This window comes from Chelonoidis abingdonii, chromosome 20 (assembly GCF_003597395.2).
Source record: "Chelonoidis abingdonii isolate Lonesome George chromosome 20, CheloAbing_2.0, whole genome shotgun sequence".
NCBI classification, from domain to species: Eukaryota; Metazoa; Chordata; order Testudines; family Testudinidae; genus Chelonoidis; species Chelonoidis abingdonii.
The window spans coordinates 17,595,249-17,614,769 of record NC_133788.1 but is presented as its reverse complement, the minus strand read 5'-3'; the positions used below and the strand labels follow the sequence as shown (position 1 = coordinate 17,614,769).

At 41.5% G+C, this 19,521-nt stretch overlaps 1 long non-coding RNA gene across 1 annotated transcript in view; it reads left to right on the top strand.

Annotated features, from left to right (window-relative positions):
- LOC142045785 (uncharacterized) overlaps positions 1–19,521 on the top strand; it is an 87,283-nt gene that overhangs the window by 27,305 nt on the left and 40,457 nt on the right. Inside the window, exons 2-3 of the long non-coding RNA XR_012654655.1 lie at positions 5,037–5,132; positions 5,597–5,709. This is a non-coding gene — a long non-coding RNA (uncharacterized LOC142045785). The remainder of the gene's footprint in view (positions 1–5,036; positions 5,133–5,596; positions 5,710–19,521) is intronic.

Genomic DNA, 19,521 nt, shown 5'->3' with positions numbered 1-19,521 from the left:
TTAGAGCTATTCTGATTTACACCAGGCATGGCTCTGACCCATAGTCTTTTGTGTCAGAGATTTATCCAACAAATGCCATTGTTTCATTGACTTTTATTCTGATTTCACATACATCACCTACATGAGCGGAACTCCATTGTCTTTAGCAGAGTTACTCTTGATTTACACAAACATAAAAACAAGAGGGGAAAGTTTTCAGTTAAACTGAACACGACTTTTCTTGTGGCTATGAAGGAAAAGAAATGCTGTTTGTATCTTTAGTCTGCAGCCTTGCCTAAGTGTTATGATAAGGTTACAGGGTTACTAAAAGTGGGGTATCTTTTGTGTGTGTGTGAGAAACAGATGTGAATAAACCCAAGTTCGATTTCCAAGCACTGCCTGGGGAATATTGTTAACTAATTATAGAAAACAGAAGATGCACTCCCCTCTTCTTGCATTTTTGATAAACATTGTCTCCTCTCAACAGCTGAGTATTTAATTAGGGTTGATTGTTATTAACATGTTCAATAACTACTCATTAGAAGGGGGAGGTGTCCTTTGATCCAACGTGGCCTGAAGCACAGAAGAACGGAGGGTGCTCATAATTAAGGATGCAATTTATTTTAGTAAGTCATGTGTACAGCAGCCAACATTTTAGGTTAATTTTCAAGGTTAAAGGGTAGAATTTAAAAAACCTCTCCTGCAACTTCTGAGGACAGAGTCTTGTTTGATAGCCATCCATCTATACCCATGGTGTGAGTGACTTCACCTGTCTGACCTTAGATCAGATTGGTCTAAGAGAGTCCGAAGATGCCAGGTATCAGTGGATATACAGTATATGCTAAGGTTGCTCATACCTCTATAGATCCATACCATGGGGGACATTTGATACAGCAAGATGTGTATATGTTTGCTACTAAACCTCTGTCCAAAATGGCAAAGCAAAGCAGTGCAAAGGTTTTACCTTGTTCATCAGAATGGACTTTCAGGTAAGATCGACTTAGCATTGAGCCCTAATTCAAGCCCCCAGATCTGGGCACCCTTAATTATGGTGAAGTTTGGGTCTTGGTGTGAACGTGGCAGCTCAGGTTTGTCTTTATTTCTTAAGAGAAATTAGTGAAGAAGGAAGATCTCTAACTGGATATTCATACAAAAAAGATGTCCTGGGCTGTGAATCCTCCATTTCGAAAAGTTCTCAGCAAGGTGGCGTGGCCTTGTAACCCTATAAAGAGTCATGAGAAACAGAGTTGGCAGAACCAGCTCTATAAATAGCCCATAGAGTTTGGTTTATTCAGGTCTGCTATTGTTTCTCAACCAGGTGTTTAAATGTGAGTTACGACATTGTCTCTAAATCATGAAGATGAACGCTAGATCCAACCCAGTCCTGTTGAATATCCAGAGAAGGTACACATGATAGTGTAGTGTGATATAAAGGTATTGACAGCTTGTGTTTGGGACAGCAGTGTCACTCGTGCTGCAAGTCTCAAGTGAGTTCAACAGGCTATCCTGAAGGAGTATTGGTGTGCACATCTCCCATCACATTTTCTATAGTTGCCATATACTTTAGGAAAGTGTAGGTGAATTTAAAAACAAGTATTGGGATGATTGCTTTTGTATAGCTCTGACTGTAAAGCCTGACTCATTTGTGCCACAAGACCAATTCTACAAATCTCTGCAGGAAAGAAAAAAGTATCGCTAATACATTAAAAACAGCTACCCAATTTACCTACAATAGGTCATCTAAACATAAGAAATGTCCCAACTTTAAAGTCTTGGATTTCTACATCTCTGGACCTTCAAGGTCAAAAACAAATATTACATGTTGTTATGGATAGGGCCCTACCAAATTCACGGTCCATTTTGGTGAACTTCATGGCCATAGGATTTAAAAAATCTTAAATTTCATGATTTCAACTACTTAAATCTGAAATTTCATGATGTTGTAATTGTAGGGGTACTGACCCAAAAAGGAGTTGTGGGATGTGGGGTTGCAAGGTTATTGTAGGAGGACTATGGTACAGCTACCCTTACTTCTGTGCTGCTGCTGGCAGCGGTGCTGCCTTCAGAGCTGGGCTGCTGGAGCCAAGCTCTGAAGGCATAGCTGCAGGCTGCAGAGCTGCCCCTCAGTAGGCAGCTGCCACTCTCTGGCTGTCCAGCTCCGAAGGCAGCAGCACAGAGGTAAGGATGGCACGGTATGGTATTGCCACCCTTATATTTGTGCGGCTGCTGGTGGGGTGCTGCCTTCAGAGCTGGGCGCCCAGCCAACAGCCATGACTCTCCAGCCACCCAGCTCTGAAGGCAGTGCAGAAGTAACCTTGCAACCCCTCTTCAACTCTCTTTTGGGTCAGGACCTCCACTTTGAGAAATGTTGGTGTCTCCCGTGAAATCTATATAGTATAGGGTAGAAGCACACAAAAGACCAGTTTCACAGGGGGAGACCAGCTTTCATGGACTTTGATGCATTTTTCTAAATGGCCATGAATTTGGTGGACCCCTAGTTATGGGTTGAGTTAAAACTTGCTGAAAATGGTGGGTGTAGCATCCACCCTTCATTATAAATAAATGTAAGAAACAATTAAGCCCCTCTACAGAACCACGTAGCTTAAATTATAGCAGGGTCCACCCAGAACAGGAGGTCAGACTAGATGATCCAATGGTCTCTTCTGGCCTTAAACTTTATGACCATGACAAACCACAGGTACATATCACCACTCAAAACAAAGGCACATGTGGGTGCAGGGGTTTTGTTGGGTGTTATTTGGTGGAGAGGTGTGTGTCTGTCTCTACTGGAGAAGCACGAGAAGAAACAGCTGAGAGAGAAGCAGCAGAATGCAAAGGACAAGCACGGGGCATGTGGCCCTGAGAAAAGCCTAGAAGGAGAGAGAGCTTTTGGGTTAGGGGCTGGCTGGAAAGTGGTTTGGAACTGTGTGCAAGGAAACTGTCACCTGCTGTTTGATTCCTGTTGTGTTTAGGGAAACAGTAGTTGACACCTTTTTTATGAATAGACAGGACTGCATCAAAGAGACTTGACTCCAGCATCAGTTTCTCCTCCTAACCTTAACAACCCCTTGGATCCTGAACTTTAGCTAGCCTGTGATGTAAAACAGGGGAAGCAGTGCCATGTTGAAAAGCTGAAAAATTTCACCTTTGGGAAAGAAAGAAGGAAACATTTTTGTGTCAGATGTATTTTTTTTAAAAAAGATATCTCTTTGAGGCTGCTTGGTAGTTTGGAGTGTTATGGTAAATCCTGGTGGGATGGATTAGTGAGCAGAGTGCATGGGAGGTGATCAAAGATGCATGTTCAAATGCAGTTTTTCATGTGGCTGTGCAGTTTATCATATTGCTACTCTGTGACCTGAAGAAGAGCTCCGTGAAACTTGAAATTTGTTCCTTCTGCCAACAGAAGTTAGTCCAATAAAAGATATTACTTCACCTCCCTGTCTCTGTCATATGGTATAGGTTAAAACCGCCATGAAAAGAATACACACAAGAAGCCATTTATAGGACACAAGTTGTATTGGTCCTACAAAAATCGGGAACTATGCCATATGTTCTTGAACATCCTCTACTGGCATTTCATTAAACTCTTTGTGTGTATATGGACATGTCTCATTTATAGAGCACTCCTATATCAGAGTATCTCTCTCTCTTTGTGTGAATTATAATTTAAACATAGGTTTTATTTTTTTTAGCATTTATGGTTAAGGGCATGATTTAAACTGAAAGTTGAAGGAAATTCTGAGGTTACATACCTTAAACCTTTCTATGCCTAGGGACTGCAGAAATCAGAATAGTGACACCACCTTACAAGTCAGACTTTGTTACCCTATAACATCTTCAGACAACTCTGTAGGACATTATTATTTAGCATTTTTATTATGGACAAAGACCCCATTGTGCTAGGTGCTGTACAATCACAGAACAAAAAGTTGGTCCCTGTCCCAAAGAGTTTATAATCTAAGTAACTCTCAGCTGTTAACTCTTCCAATTTGCTGATGTTATGGATTTCAATGGGGAGCCTTTATACTGCCAGAGTGGTAAAAGGAGCTTTAAGTTAAACGAGAATCAAGCATATGCATGTATAATCACACAGGCCTTTATATCTTGATACATAACATATTTTAAAGAGGAAAATGCCCGTGATATCTTGCAGAACAGGAGAATACAATTATTGAAAAAGAAATTGATGCACAAATACTTCTTGTACTGTGGAGAGAAGGAACTAACTATCTCTCTGTTTTGACCTTAGGCAGTGTCTTTTTCTTCCTCCATCCCATATCCCTGCTATCTGAATGCAAAGTATTGCATAAAGCAATGAAAATATGCTGATTTGGAATTACATACTACAAGAACTTTACAGCTGCGTCAAATTATCTTGGGATACATATTTTTGGGGGTATATATGAAAATGTCTTTTATCATTTAATGCGATCATATGTTTTCTGAGGAAATTGAATTAGATAAATATTTACACAAAGAATTACTATATCAAGATACGGAGGTGTGTATAAATATATTTCACCAGAGAGCTTGCAGCAGAAATCAGAAATATGGAGATTTTCAGACCTATTCACTCTTTTCCAATAGTCTCTGTCTGTTCCTTTAAGTTTGGTAGGAAGAATGTTGTCTCCAATGTCAAAATGTCTATCTGAAGAAAGGTCTTTAGTAAGCAGGTGAAAACATGCTAAGTTTTTTTTTTTTTTTTAAAGCGGAAGTGTCAGTGTGTAAGGACTGCTGAGGTTTACAGTCAATATGGGTTTTATCAAATTCAATTGTGGGAGGGTGGAACATTTTTCAGCATTTCACATTTGACTGTATTTACATAGGAAATAATTGTGTGTGTGCCAAAAGAGAGCGTCCTGAGGACTTAGAGAGCTTGCAAACTAGGTCAGCATCAAAGGCAGAAGTTCAGATTAATTGTCAAAACGTAACATAAAACTCCCTGATTCAGGTGTGTGTGAGGGAATTAGAAAAAGCCTGTATATTTTTAAGGCATATTGAAATTTACCAATGTCACTTTTCAAATCACAAGAACTCTTCTTTTTTTTTCCCATTAGACTGTAAAGGAAGTGGAGTTCAACGATACTTAACTGACCCATGTCTCACTCAGGTAACTCAGGAGGTGCTGATGCAGATGACTACTTCGATGGAAGGTAGGAGAATATTATAACAGCATCTCCTTCCAATGAGAGTTTTAAACTCATACTACTCTGAGTGTGTGTTACTGCCCTAAAACAGATGAAAAGTCAGATGTGCCTAAGAGTGTGTGAGAGAAAAAGAGATACTAAACTGACAGGCTCTTGAAACATTCCTAATATGGGTAATGTCACCCCCTACAGACTGCAGCCCACAAATGATATATGGTATGAACTCTAATCCTACTGTGAATAATATAGACACACATTTTAACAGCGTTTTTGGTGATTAGTATTTGGAACATCTTACCAAGGGATGTAGTGGATTCTCCATTACTTGAATTCTTTCTAGATATGCTCTACTTCAATCACATGTTATTGGGCTTGGTGCAGGAATCACTGAGTGAAATTTTATGGCCTGTGAAAAAAGTCAGACTAGATGATCACAATGGTCCTTTAAAATCTATAAATTCTCTTTTCAGCTCAAAAGATGGGGACCTGTGTTTTTGGAACCTGACAACTCTCAGGTCTGTACAGTCTTGTAACCTGTCTATCAAAACAACAGATTGCTGTTTCCGCATGGAGCTCAAACATGGTATGTTAATGTCATTCTGCACCACAAAGGTCAGAGTAGACACTGCAGGGTAGATTCCCCCAGAAATCCCACTGTTATGCAACACACTGGGACAAAAATGCTGTTTGGTCTAGGAAAGGATGCATAAAGCTGGGCCCGGAGCCCATAAATTCCAAGCTTACTACTTCAGGCCAGTCTCAATAATCATAATGATCCCTTCTGTACTTAAAATCTGTGACTTTAGGAATAATGCAGTGGTTGCAAGTGAAGGAGAAAGAGTTATCAACATCCAAACACCCGCCACCCTCTCAGAGCCACAATAACTGAGCAATCCTCCTCCTGTTTCTTGCTTTCCCAGATGACAGTGTGTAAGGAAGTTCCTTTTAAACTCCATTGCTCCAGAGTGCCTGGGTATTCTGGATCATTTTGGAGGGGTTCTGGACCACCATGGGAATGTATGCATACATTCTGGATCGCTTTAGGAAAATGTGTTTGTGCGTGTGCATGCATGCAGGGAGATTCTGTATTGGTTTGGGGAGTGTGTTGTGTGTGGATACAGAGTGGGGTTCTAGATCATCTTAGGAGGAACTGGAAGTTCTGGATTACCTTGGAGGTCTTTCGATCTCCTTGGAAGATCTAGTATGCTCAGGGGTAGGGATATTACAGAGCACTTACCTTTAGATTCCTCATATATCTGAAAGTATTTCTCCCCCCATTCAGAGGGACCCAGGGCCCAGTTCAGAGCAGGTGTAATTTTCACATCAATAAACTGCTATAAATTGGTGCAAGAAGGTGTAAGCAGTTACAGTTTATGTGACAAAGGGGCATACGGACAGGGCTGTAGCAGGAAAAGTGTCCAACAGGAGGGTAAAAGGAGGTGTAGGATAAGGCACGTGGTGGGACCTGGGGATACTCTAGCTATGTTTTTTTCCTGCTTTGGGTGATTTCCAGCTTAGCTACCAGGGAGGGTTGTAGAACTGTAATGATTATTTCTATAATATGCTCTATAAATATCATAAGACGTGGCCTGATTTTTAGAGATGCTGAACACTTGCAGCTTCCGTTAGCTTCAGTGGGAGCTTTGGATGCAGTGCACTTTGGAAAATCTGGCCGATAGTGTAGAATTTTGACCTTTGTGAGATCACTCATGGCAGGATTAGGATAAGTACCGACAAATCAAACAAAGGTATATTTACTGTTTGTCACCTGTGCTCATGCTGAGTAGCCCCATAATCTGCAAGTGCTGGGCTGGAATCAGACGACTGGTGTGCAGAGGAAGGTGCTATGCAATGTGAGTAAGGAGTAGGAGCCGACACCTTGTCCTTTAGTAAATGACGTAACATTCAGTTTATGAAATATGGGCCTGATCCCGCAGTCCTATCGTGGGCAACCTTCCCTTCCCCCCCATCAATGGGGATGGGTTTTAGGGGCACCCCTAAGTTCTTGCACATTAAAAAAAAATTTCTAGGCCACATTGTGCAAACACTTACGAGGGGGGTGAACCGTTGATAGCCCTGGAGAGTCCCACGGAAGGCACATAGCTCAAATCCTCATGGTATTTAGGCACCTAACTCCCATTGATTTCAATGCCTTTGAGGATCTGAGCCATACCACTTAGTACTCACTGGTGCTAAATGTTTGCAGAATCAAGCTGATAAATCAGACCTCTCTTCATGCCTCTCCTTTGCTGCCTCAGTCTTTACTACCGCCATCCTGACCTCTCTAGCCTACTCTTCCATTTCCTTCCTCGGCTGCTGGTCCTGGATGGAATATTAATGAATCGAAGGCACCCTTAAAACTACTTTATCTTTTTCCAAAGTTGGATTTTTTGGTCTCAAGTAACTCACTAGGAGTTACTAGGCCTGGTGTTCCTCCCACACTGCTGTTATCTGAGTTTAGTTCCGTTGACGTTAGTGGAGTTACTTCACGTGATGATGCAAATGAGTGTGCGGTATTGTGATGGAGGCTGGGCACGCTGCCCCAGCTGAGGTACATGGGGCAGGCTGGGCCAAAGGGGTATGGGGGAAGATGGGCACACTGCTCCAGGGAAGATGCATGGGTGAGAATTACTGAAGGCACACAGAGGCGGCTGGGCATGCTGCTCCAATGACGGTACCTGGAAGAAGTCAGCTCTGCAATTCCAGCACATTCCTATTTCCTGCTGACTAGATGCTTTTGCACGGGCAGAGGTGGGGGTGGGAGGGAGACTCAGCAGTAATTAAAGGAAAAAAAAACCCCACCCTCTCTCTTCCCAGTGCTCCTTTCTCTTGTATTTATTTATTTATTTATGTTGCACCACCTGACAGCGATGATGGAACTGTCATGCTTTAGTGGCCACAGTCTCATGATCAGGCACCTGTTCTCTACAGTTTAATCTCTTTACTCCTTTTATATAGAGATTCTATATATAACCCCCAGCCAAACAAAATGTGAAGAAAAATCAAATCTAATTACATGCCATTGATTTCTTTCCAAATTTGCTTCTAATACACTTTTGGACTCCTTGATGTTTTTTTCCCCTTCTCCTTTCCTTTCCCCACTTCCATTCATTCAGCTGCAGCCTCCTCTCCTGAAAATGAGTTTCTTTATTGCCTTGCATTGGACTTGCAGGACCGCGGAGCATTTAGGGAATATGCAGACCGACAGGTTTTTGCTTTTAATAGGAAATAGGAATTCTCAGTGCGCTGAGGATTTTCATAAGGCACAGGTAGGACTTGGTAGGTTTATGAAATTTTTTTTTTTCCTTTTTAAACCTGACCTCTGCTTATGGGGTGTGCGAGGAACAGGAGCTGCTGACCATCAGCAGTTGCACTGAGCTCTGTTTAATTAACAGAATAACTTACCATGTACTTGGTGACATTAGTGCTTTTAGCAATTGAGACCTGCTGTTGGTTATTCTGGGGCTCTTGTGTTGGAGGTTTGGGGGCAGTGCGTGAGGGAAAATGACATCTGATCAAATTCTACTGTGTCAGCCTTTGCAAATTATCAGTCTACTCAACGTCTATGCTAATATTTTTGCTATCTTGGATCTTTGTGTTTGCCCAGCTTGTCTTTGTGCTTAGCTATGTATTTATTTATTTACTTGATCTGCGAGCAATTGAATCTGTTGCTCCAATAAAACCATTGAGAGCAGCGAGAGATACCTCTGCATTTGATAGCTGGTGAGGTTGCATGCTTGTGAAGCAGCTACTGAGGGTCTGTGACATTCACTCATCTGATCAGTCTTTTAAACCAGAACTCTCGCCGCTTGTTACATGTTAACGCAAATACGTTTCGAGGAGGGGGGATGAGTATGGAAGGACAATCGAGTACGTTGTCAGTCTCTCAAGTCACTCATATGGAGTTTCAGAATCTGGCTAGCATGTTTTAAATGTTCAGTAACTGCTGTAATGAAAAGAGAGAGGAGAAGGAGGTAAATATTTGAATAGCTTTAGATACAATATATTTTTTCCCCTGGCTTTCAGTTGCAATCGATCAAAAATAGTATTTGGGATGTTGATACAGGGTGTTTATTACTTGATTTTGAACACACCAGGGCATATTGGTTTTGGCATGGGGGGTGGGTGGTCTTGTGGCTACAGACCATAACTGGGAGTCAGGTAGGGTCCATGTTCTATTCCCAGTGCTACTAGGACTTTCTCTCTGTGCCACTGTTCCCCATACCTGAATTAAATTGGCTAATAATATCAAAGCATTTACTGGCATGTGTATCATAAGGCTTATTTCAATACTGGATGTAGAGTGGTCTGAGATCCTCAAATGGGAGGTGCTCTGGAAGGGAAAGGGTATTGTTGTTTGTTTATTTTGAGTCTAGGATGATGCTGGCTCTTCTTCGGGTCAGTAACACCCACTCCCTTGTCATACAATTCTGGGTCCTGGAAGCTCTCACCTGGGTGCTATTTCATCTCCTTGCTCAGTCAGTGAACGCTGGTTTTCACCCGTGCTTTGCTCTCCAGATGGGTTTGCCCTTTGTGAGATGGACTCCTCTGCCCTTTGTGGTTGTCTGTGTGGAGAGGATGTATGTACGTACCAGGAGGGAGGCTTCACATTGCACATTGTGGTGTTTTGAATTCTGAGGTAATGACTGGGAATTGCTCATGATTAGTCATTCTGGAGATCGAGCTCCCTGCAGATTAAAAAAACCACACTGAACCATGACTGACTTGCAGATGCCTTTTTTCTTTCCATTCCTCATTGAATTTCAGGTCACTAGCCTTATGAGCTTCCACAGTATATAAGTAGACTTGTCTAATAAACTAGATTAGTAAACAGGCATGATATGCAGCTAGGCGAAGGCAATTCAGATGGTTGATGTAGCTAAACTTCCCAAAGCCTGATGTTATGCGTGACAATGAAAACTTTATCAGATGGAACATGAGGCAGCGCATCCCCTACACCCAGCCACCCACCCACCTGCCACCCTATATAATGCAAAGGACCCCATCGGTTCTGGTGGTGGTGGCAGGCATTTCAGTGGTTCGTGTGATACATAGGTTGCATATTCCTGTTTAAAAAGGAACAAAAAAAGAAGTCAGGTTTAAAGAATTTCCCTGCATAGCCATCCATTGCTGCATGTTTTTAAAGCCTGGATGTTGTGTTTAATCAATCCCTTGCTATTGTCTGCCAGCTGATGTGTAAGGAAAGGGCGCACAGGACCCATTTAGAAGAAATAAATAACCCTGCTCCTCCTGCACAATGCAAGAGCTGTTTATTGTGGGAACTGTAAAGACTAATGATTGTGCAAGCCTAGAAACACCGTGCTCATGTGTGCATCAAAGCTCGGTAACCCCCTCCTAACATTCTAATAGTCAGGTGCTCAGAGAGTCCCAATAAATGGTGGTTGATTATACCTGGGTCCTAGCAGCTGTATTTATTTGTACTGAACAGTGGGTCTCATGGGGTATGTCTGAGTGATTTTTCCTCAATGTGGCGGACCTATTAACTTTGTGCAGCAGCTGAACAGTTGGACACAGAAGTTCAGGTCACTGGGCAGCAGCTTCAGCCATAGCTTTTTCTTGAACATCAATATATTGAATATATTTTAATCTGGATGCCTGGGAACTGAATACTTTCTGGGTATAACACTGAAAACATGCCTTGTCTTAAAGGTCATCCTGTTATAGCATTACAGGAATGTTGAATTAGACCTCTTCAGAGTTCTTCACACCATCTAGCACAGGGTTCGGCAACCTTTCAGAAGTGGTGTGCTGAGTTGTCATTTATTCACTCTGATTTAAGGTTTCGTGTGCCAGTAATACATTTTAATGTTTTTAGAAGATCTCTTCCTAGAATTCTATAATATATAACTAAACTATTACTGTATGTAAAGTAAATAAGGTTTTTAAAATGTTTAAGAAGCTTCATTTAAAATTCAATTAAAATGCTTAGCCCCCCCCGGAACAGTGGCCAGAACCCGGTCAGTGTGAGTGCCACTGGAAATCAGCTCGCGTGCGCCTTCAGCACGCGTGCCATAGGTTGCCTACCCTGATCTAGCAAATTGCTTGGCATATGAATGAAAGGAGTTAAACTGGAGTTGCATTGGATTTTGTTTAAATATTTCTACAGAAATAACAGGCTGAAATGTTCAAACTGGGATGCCTCATGTTAGATTCCTAAATCCATATCTAGTCATCTAAATATAACTGCCTGATGTTCAGAAATGCTGCATCCCATTGAATTCAATGGGAGTTAGATGCCCAGTGGCGTTTGAAAATACCACTAGATACCTAGGTGCAGTTTTACATGCCTAAATAACTTTGAAAATCTGCCCCAAAGTCACTTAGGAGCCTAAGTTCCAATGGGAGTTAGGTTTCTAAATGGTTTAGGCACTTTTGAAGATGGGACTTTGGCTCCTATGGACACGTTTTTGAAAATGTTACTTCTTTTTTTTAAAAAAAGCCCCAAACAAACAAAAAAAACCCAATCTCATCTGCCAGTTGATCCATCATACAGTGATATGGATGAAAAATAAAAGAGTTAAAAGAGACATAATTATTATTTAGCCAATTTTTTCACAAAAGTGTGTTCATTTTTACATTCATAATGAACAGCAGGAAACCCGCCCCCCATTTTGGTTGTAGTTTTTTCATGTATTAAATATTTCACATGCTTCTAATCAACAGCTGCTACTTCTGGTGAGGCTTGTTAATTTCGGAGCAGCACTGAAATCACAAACTGAGTGAGACAAGAGCAGACACTTGTTATGTAGGCAGCAGTCCATCCCAAAACTGCCTGGTCTGCACCAGCATTTGGAGCCTGATCCAAAGCCCACTGAAATCGATGGAAATAGTCTCATTATCTTCAGTAGGCTTTGGATTAGCCTTGTGTGGTTGACACTAGGCAGCACAACCTGTGTTTAGTTAGTCTGGGAGCTAAAAAGTCAGCGAGAATGCCAGCTGCACAACGCCCTCAATTAAAAACCTTTTATGTTCATTACACGAGGTGGTGTTGGGGTGGAGGTTACCAAAAGGTCTCATCCCATGACTGCACCATGGTAATCTATGCAGCCTATAGTATATCTAGTCTGTTGTACCCCTGTGATAAATCAGCTATTCACCTAACACAAGAGAGGAAGACTTCTGGGCTTAAAGCAAGCTAGTATTTTCTCTCCTCACATGTGAAGGTTGGTTTCCCTGTGTTTTTTATACCTATTTTGCCTCTTGTTGTACTGCAAATGCTAAAAATAGGATAGGTTAAGGAAATAACGGGGGACAAAAAAGCAGCCCCTTAGCAATTTCGAGCCAGCCAGTGTCCTTGAATTTTTTCTTACAGCTCTATATAAAACTAAACAGTTGTTCCACAGACATTTTTAGGGACATTGAATACTGCAGATTTTCCTGATGTATCACAATTACAGAGACCACTGTTCTAAATGATTCAGTGCTGAGCCACCGTGAGAGTTTTCAGACTGTTTCATTGCCCTCATTTCTTACCTGGAGTCAGGTGCTCTGTGGCTTACACCTCTACTCTGCTGTCTAAAACATAGAGATGAAGCGGATAAGAGTCCTTACTTTTTAAGGTGATGTTTGCATGCCACCTTGTTGGTATTTTAGCATTGCATTTAACAACCTTTTAGTGTTTATATCACAAATGGGACTCTTTTTTGTTTAACCTGTTTCTCAGAGGGGCAAAGTCTCATTAAAGATGGCGGACCTATTAACTTTGTTCAGCAGCTGAACAGTTGGGCACTGAAGCTCAGGTCACTGGACAGCACCTGCAGCTATAGCTGAAAGACTTCCATTAGTGGAAAGGCTTCCATTGACTTCAGTGGGAGTTAAATTAAGCCCCATGTGCCTAGAGGACATTGTCCATGCCACAGTTTGGCGCAATTTAGCAAGAGGTGTTCTTTCTACCCAGGAGAGACCTAGGAAACTAGGCAAAAGCTACTGCATGCCAAGTGCCCTGAGGGGCTTAAGAACAGAATAGAATAATAGGTGATGATATAGGTCAGGACTGAGATACACTTACATGAGGTAAGTTTTTTATAGCATTTGATCATGTCCAACCTTGCTGTTAAGTGTAGGCCCCTCAACACGTACCATATACTCACGAATACTGAAAGAAATTAAGAAGGAAAATGTGTGCTTGTGTGTTCGTGTATGTATTTGTTTACACAACAGGCCTCTTAAGTCTGTGCTAGGAGAAATATTGTGTTGAGTTCCTGTAGTTCTTTACAATATCTGGCTACAAGAGACTGGCCAGATTTATAGTTTAAGAAGAAATATTTAGGCCTAAGACAGTTCAGCTGTGTTAATTATGAAAATCTAAAGATAATCTATATTTAATGTCAAATTTTTGTCAAATTGACTAAAGAATGAGGAGAATATATGCATGTGATGACATTTAAATGAAGAACAAGGTTCAATTAAACTCCTAAATGTACAGTAGACTAATTGGGAGAGAATGACAAATATAGTTATCATCAGCGACTAATTAGGGACCCGCTTTAGCTTTCTTTGCTTGATTAATCTTGACTAGGTGTTAATAAGTTATGTGGGACTGGCTGTAACTTGTGAATAGACTGTTTGTTTCTCTGGGTAGTATGGCGGAAAGGTGTTTTACATTTGAAATGTGCAAGAATTGATGTTGGATTTTTATGTTCTTTTAAAATATTTTTTCATATGTAATTTGTCTGGTTTGTTAGGTGGGAAATATTGCAATGATTGTGACGGGATCCCCGGGGTGCAGCCTGGAACTGTGAGACCACTGTGCCCCCTTAACGTTCTCCAGCCTGGGCTGTCCCTCACAATGCCTTGCTAGTGACAAGCAGCAAACCCCTCCAGGCGCTGTGATCACTCAGCACAACCGCATGTGGAGCCCCACACCCAGCTAGATTGCATGAATGCTCCCAGAGCCGCTCATGAATCACACAGAGAATGGCACCAGCCAGATCCCCCCAGCTCCCAGCACTGTACCTCAGGAATATACTGTCTTGCACTGCTCAAGATGGGGAGTGCAAATTTATTAATTGGTTCACCACTTTTCAATGGAAAGTGGATATACACCAGCCTTTGCAAACCTGAGCAGTTTTGCCACACACTTCATACATACTCACTGGTAAAGATAAACAGTAAAACATTTTTGCAGACTACAAAAGCTAGATTTTAAGTAGCAAAGAGTCCTGTGGCACCTTATAAACTAACAGACGTATTGGAGCATGAGCTTTCGTGGGTGAATACCCACTTCATCGGATGCGTGTAGTGGAAATTTCCAGGGGCAGGTATATATATGCAAGCAAGAAGCAGGCTAGAGATAACGAGGTTACTTCAGTCAGGGAGGATGAGGCCCTCTTCTAGCAGTTGAGGTGTGAAAACCAAGGGAGGAGAAACTGCTTTTGTAGTTGGCAAGCCATTCACAGTCTTTGTTTAATCCTGAGCTGATGGTGTCAAATTTGCAGATGAACTGAAGCTCAGCAGTTTCACTTTGAAGTCTGGTCCTGAAATTTTTTTGCTGAAGGATGGAAACCTTAAGATCTGCTATTGTGTGACCAGGGAGGTTGAAGTGTTCTCCTACAGGTTTTTGTATATTGCCATTCCTAATATCTGATTTGTGTCCATTTATCCTTTTCCGTAGGGACTGTCCAGTTTGGCCGATGTACATAGCAGAGAGGCATTGCTGGCAAATGATAGCGTATATTACATTGGTGGACATGCAGGTGAATGAACTGGTGATTATAAGATTATAAGTGATTATAAGTGATAGGCAAAAAGTCAGAGTTAGAGAATAAAATAAAATAAAATGTAAGCACAGAGTCTAAACTCTCAGCCCTATTAGACTGGGCAACATCTAGATTAAGCAGTTTTTCTCACTCCACTGGATATTGCAGTTCATAGTACACAGATTTCACCCTTGAACCTGGGCTAGTCTCCTCAGTTGGAGTCTTAAGTCTTCTCAGTATCCTTGTTGCTTGCAGCATAGGTGGGGGCAGGAGAAAGACGAAGGTTACCTCCTGTATCATGGTCTCTGTAGAGCTAGTATTTGGGTGCCTCGCAAACCCACAGCATATTTTAGTGAAAACCATACAACACAATTCCATAACATCATATGCGCTAAAGATGTACCTATTTAGATAGAACGGTGACTTTCAGCCGATCATAACCTTTTCCCTGATACCTCACATAGCATGCCCTGCCTGCAGGGGAAGTTGTCTAATCTGGAGACTAATTCCATTTCCTTGGCCCACTCCTCATGCTCTCTGTAGAAACTTGTCAGTTGTGGTTTTATGGCCTGATCCAAAGCCCACTGAACTCAGTGGAAAGACTCCCATCGACTACAGTGGGCTGTGGATCAGGGCCTAAGTGATTTGTAACCCTGTCCCTTAGGAATGGGACTGGGACCATCAATTCCTTTCATATAGGCCACCAAGCTGCTGTCAGATATAAACAAATTCTCAGCTGTTACCTACCTGGGCTGGATTTGTATCGATCACCTAGAGGCAATCTCTTCTATTTCTCTTCTACACTCTTTTTGTCCTTTGATTATCTTCTCCTTATTGCTGACTCTAACTAAGTTGAGGTTCACTGATTAAAGTTTAAAAGCAGGTTCAGTATTTTATATTCTGTTTAGAAACCTTCAGGACATATTTATAAGAATGAGAGAGGGGAGGAAATAAAGGAAATATTTGAAGCGCCTGAGATATCTGAATGAATTTGTTGTTTTCTCATTTCTGGCAGAATGTTTCAGTGACACACAGGCTGTTAATGTCCCCGCATCGGACACACTGCTTGTGTCAACTTTGTTAAGCCATTGAACAATTAAATTAGGTTTGATTCCATGATAAGCCAGTTCTTAGTGCATGGTGGGAGAAAAATTATATTAGCTTTTGCTTCGTTCAAGGTGAGAGAACATACCAAAAACTACCCAACTTATAACACTAGATCAACTCTGTTGACATATCCATTGTCTCTGAGATTTACGCTCTTATCTTTTGCATTGAAAGGTAAGAAAAATAGTAAAATCTTAATGCTGTGTTCTATGTATAATACTGTACATAAACGAATGACATGACATGGGAGACAGATAAATCACCATTGTATTCAGACAATAATCTGCAGGAGACAGAATAACACATGAGTTCTGCAAGCATGAATATGTGCGTGGGAAAACATGGTTTTACAGTCCAAGTTGTTTTTGTTTTTTACTAGTATATTTATGAGGCTTTGATTTTATAAATATAATCCTAAACATGCTGATCTCTGTTTATAAAGGAGACTCTGTATCTTAAGGAATGAAGATATTTACCGGTAATGAATGACGCGTTGCTGCATAAGTCCCATTGACAGCACTGTTCCAGCATGGCTGTTGCTAGCAGATTGTAGTAAAATTTCAGTGTCCAGTGTGGTCAGGGAGTGTTTTCCCTTCCAACAATTGTGCAAGCTAAAATTATGCTATAGACTGTTAGACTTCCCCTCCAGGATGTCGATAGCAGGATATCTTATCATCCTTGTAACATGGTTTGTAACCATGTTAGGTGGGGATGTGAATAGTGTTGCAACTACGTGAGGCTTTAATTGTGCTAGAAAACAGTTAAAAGTCTTTGTGTCTCCAGTTCAAACTCTTTAAATATCATTCCGACCATACTGAAAACTTTAGTGAGGAAAAAGAGTAGAATTCACCTGCAGTGGTTGATTACACTCTCTGTCACATGGGGTAAAAGTGGCAGGCTGTCTGTTAACGTGCCCACTGAAATGGGGAACTCATGGAGGAGGAAGGTGTATATGAAAGGGAAACAGCAAAGTTTCTTGAAAAGTCACCCTTCCTAAATATGGTGCTGCCTTCTGCTTTGTGAGTAGCTGGTGCAAAATATAGCCTGATTTCACCTAGTGGAGGTGTCTTCCCCAACACCCTCCATAAAATAGTGGGCATGATCTCTGGGGGAAAAAGGGGAAACCAGGTTTTATAAATAGGAGCTCTTCTTGGAACACATTTTCAGTATGGTGTGGAGGAGGATTCCTGTGCTTTTGAGAATGCTTTTTGATTTGTCACCCAAAAGAAGATGATTCCTGACTTGCTCAAACTGCAAGATCTCCAACTGAATCCAGATTTTGAGCAGCCCAGAGTTTGTGTGTGTTAAGATCTTGGTAGTGCTTTTTATCTGAAGGATTTGGTCATTTTTATGAAAAACAGGAGGCCACTCATGATTTGTAAATGGAAAGGCACAGAGTACAAGTATTTAAATCCAGAAGGAATCATCCTGTTCCTCACGCAATGGAAATGCCATTTCATATGTTTTCTAAAAGGAGGGAGCAGAATTTTATTTCCTATTCCTTACCTTTCCTAGACAAGGCATTCCCCTCCTATCCTACTCCTTTCTTGGCTCAGTCCGCTTGCTTTTTTATCCTGTTCCAGAAACTCGCCCTTTGTTTCCTGTAGGAATTATCATTAATATGGCTTCTTCAGCTCAGATTGGCTGTGGGGAAAGCCAGTAGTACCAACAGCTGGTGTTCTAGTCACAGACAGCAGGAGTCGCTGGGGTCTACACCACAAAGCACCCTCATTGTGAGGGAATCACCTGCATAGCTGTGTGCAATTTCCACTGGTCTGGTGTCTGAGTCCAAATCTTCCCTTTTCACATCCACAAATCCTCCTGTTGACAGGACAGACTGATGCCCAAAGAGACCCCAGACTTCACTATATGTTTGTAGGGCTTCATTCAGGGGTGTGAAGCATTGTGTTGAGGTTCTCAGGCAGAAGGTATTAGAGAAGTGCCCCAGACATTGTAATGAATCCATGACCACTTAGGAGCTTCACTACGCTGCACCACATGGCCACTTCCCCTGCTTCAAAAGTACAAGCATCTACCACTGGAGCTTGGGAAGAACCTTGGTTAGCAGTATGAGGACTGTGACCCAGGTGAATGGCTCCAATTCCACTCAGCAGCAGGCCCACCAGCCTTTTCACTGGAGTATTATACTATCATTGGGAAGCAGTAGCAGTATGTTTTAGTGCAGCTATATGAGCAAGGTTGCAACTTATATTTTCAGTAGCTTCCTCGGGTTGCGACTGGGCCTTCTATCCATTTTCTCAGTGAAGCATTTAAAAGAAAAAAACAACATTCTGTTTCTTGCTTGCACAGAAAGCAGGATCAGCCCCTCTCCCACCATGTCTGCTTGGACTCCATAAGAGTGGATTCATGCTTCTGGGCTAGGATGCTGAGTAGATGTAAACTCGTGCATCTCCACTGAAGTCGATTGACACGAGCTGAGAAAGTGACTGCTGTATGTAATGAAAGAAACAAGTGATAATGAAGTGATCTTACCAATACTAGTCAGGCCTGATCTCTCTCTCAGGCCTTGTCAATACCTCTTTGATTATACCAGTATAATTAAAGCAGTACAACCCTCCCAGTGCGGATCTAGTTATACCAGTATAAACTGCGTTTATATCAATGCAGCTTATTCCTGCATGGGAAGGGAAATAAGCGATACTGGTATAAGGCATCTTTATACCAGTGTAACTGCATCCACAATTGTACCAGTATAACTATTTTGGTAAAAAACCCCTAACAATCCCACAACATACACCCCCTCAATCGACACTTACACCAGTACAAAATCTGTGTATAGACCAATCTCATTTCCCTGCTGCCCTTATGACAATGGTTACATCATGTCAGATAAGACTGGGGTTAGATCTTTAAAAGCCCCTATATTTTTAAATCTTACAAGAACCGGTGCTTTGGTATCAGGTGTAATTCAACAGAGAAATTTGGCTTTTATTTTATTTTATTTTATTTTATTTTATTTTATTTTATTGTTAGTTAATAGAGGCTGGGTCCACTTTTCACTTCCCCTCCCACCTTCATCACGTCCATCAGCACTTCATTACCCTCCTTCTCCTTAGCATTTATTCCTTAGGAACTTGCAGAGCCCCAGACACGAGGAGGGGAAGGTGAATAATGTTTTTTTATTAAAAAATTTTTTTAAGTCCTGTGTATTGCTTCAACGTGTTTCTCAAATGTCTTCAGTTCTCCCCACCCCCTTCCCTCTCTCCTTTGCTGGCAAGGAGAAGATGCGTCTGACAGATCTAATGCTGTTTTTCTCAGAAACAATTCAAACCGGTGGTAAGAGAGCAAATCCATTACGGTATGGAGGATGAACTTAGCTCAGTCACCATGGAAACACTGGCCGGGCAATAGTGCCATTCTCGTGTGCAGAAGTCCCGTTGACCTCACTTAGAATTATTACCTTTAGCCAAATAAAATAATTTGTGTTAATAAAGAGACCGTTTTCCCTCGGCTTCCAAGCGAGCCTTCCCCAGAAGGCAGAGTGACTCCTTAATTACACTTTTACTGCAAAGTGATTAATGCTCAATATGTGATACTCCGTTTAAATA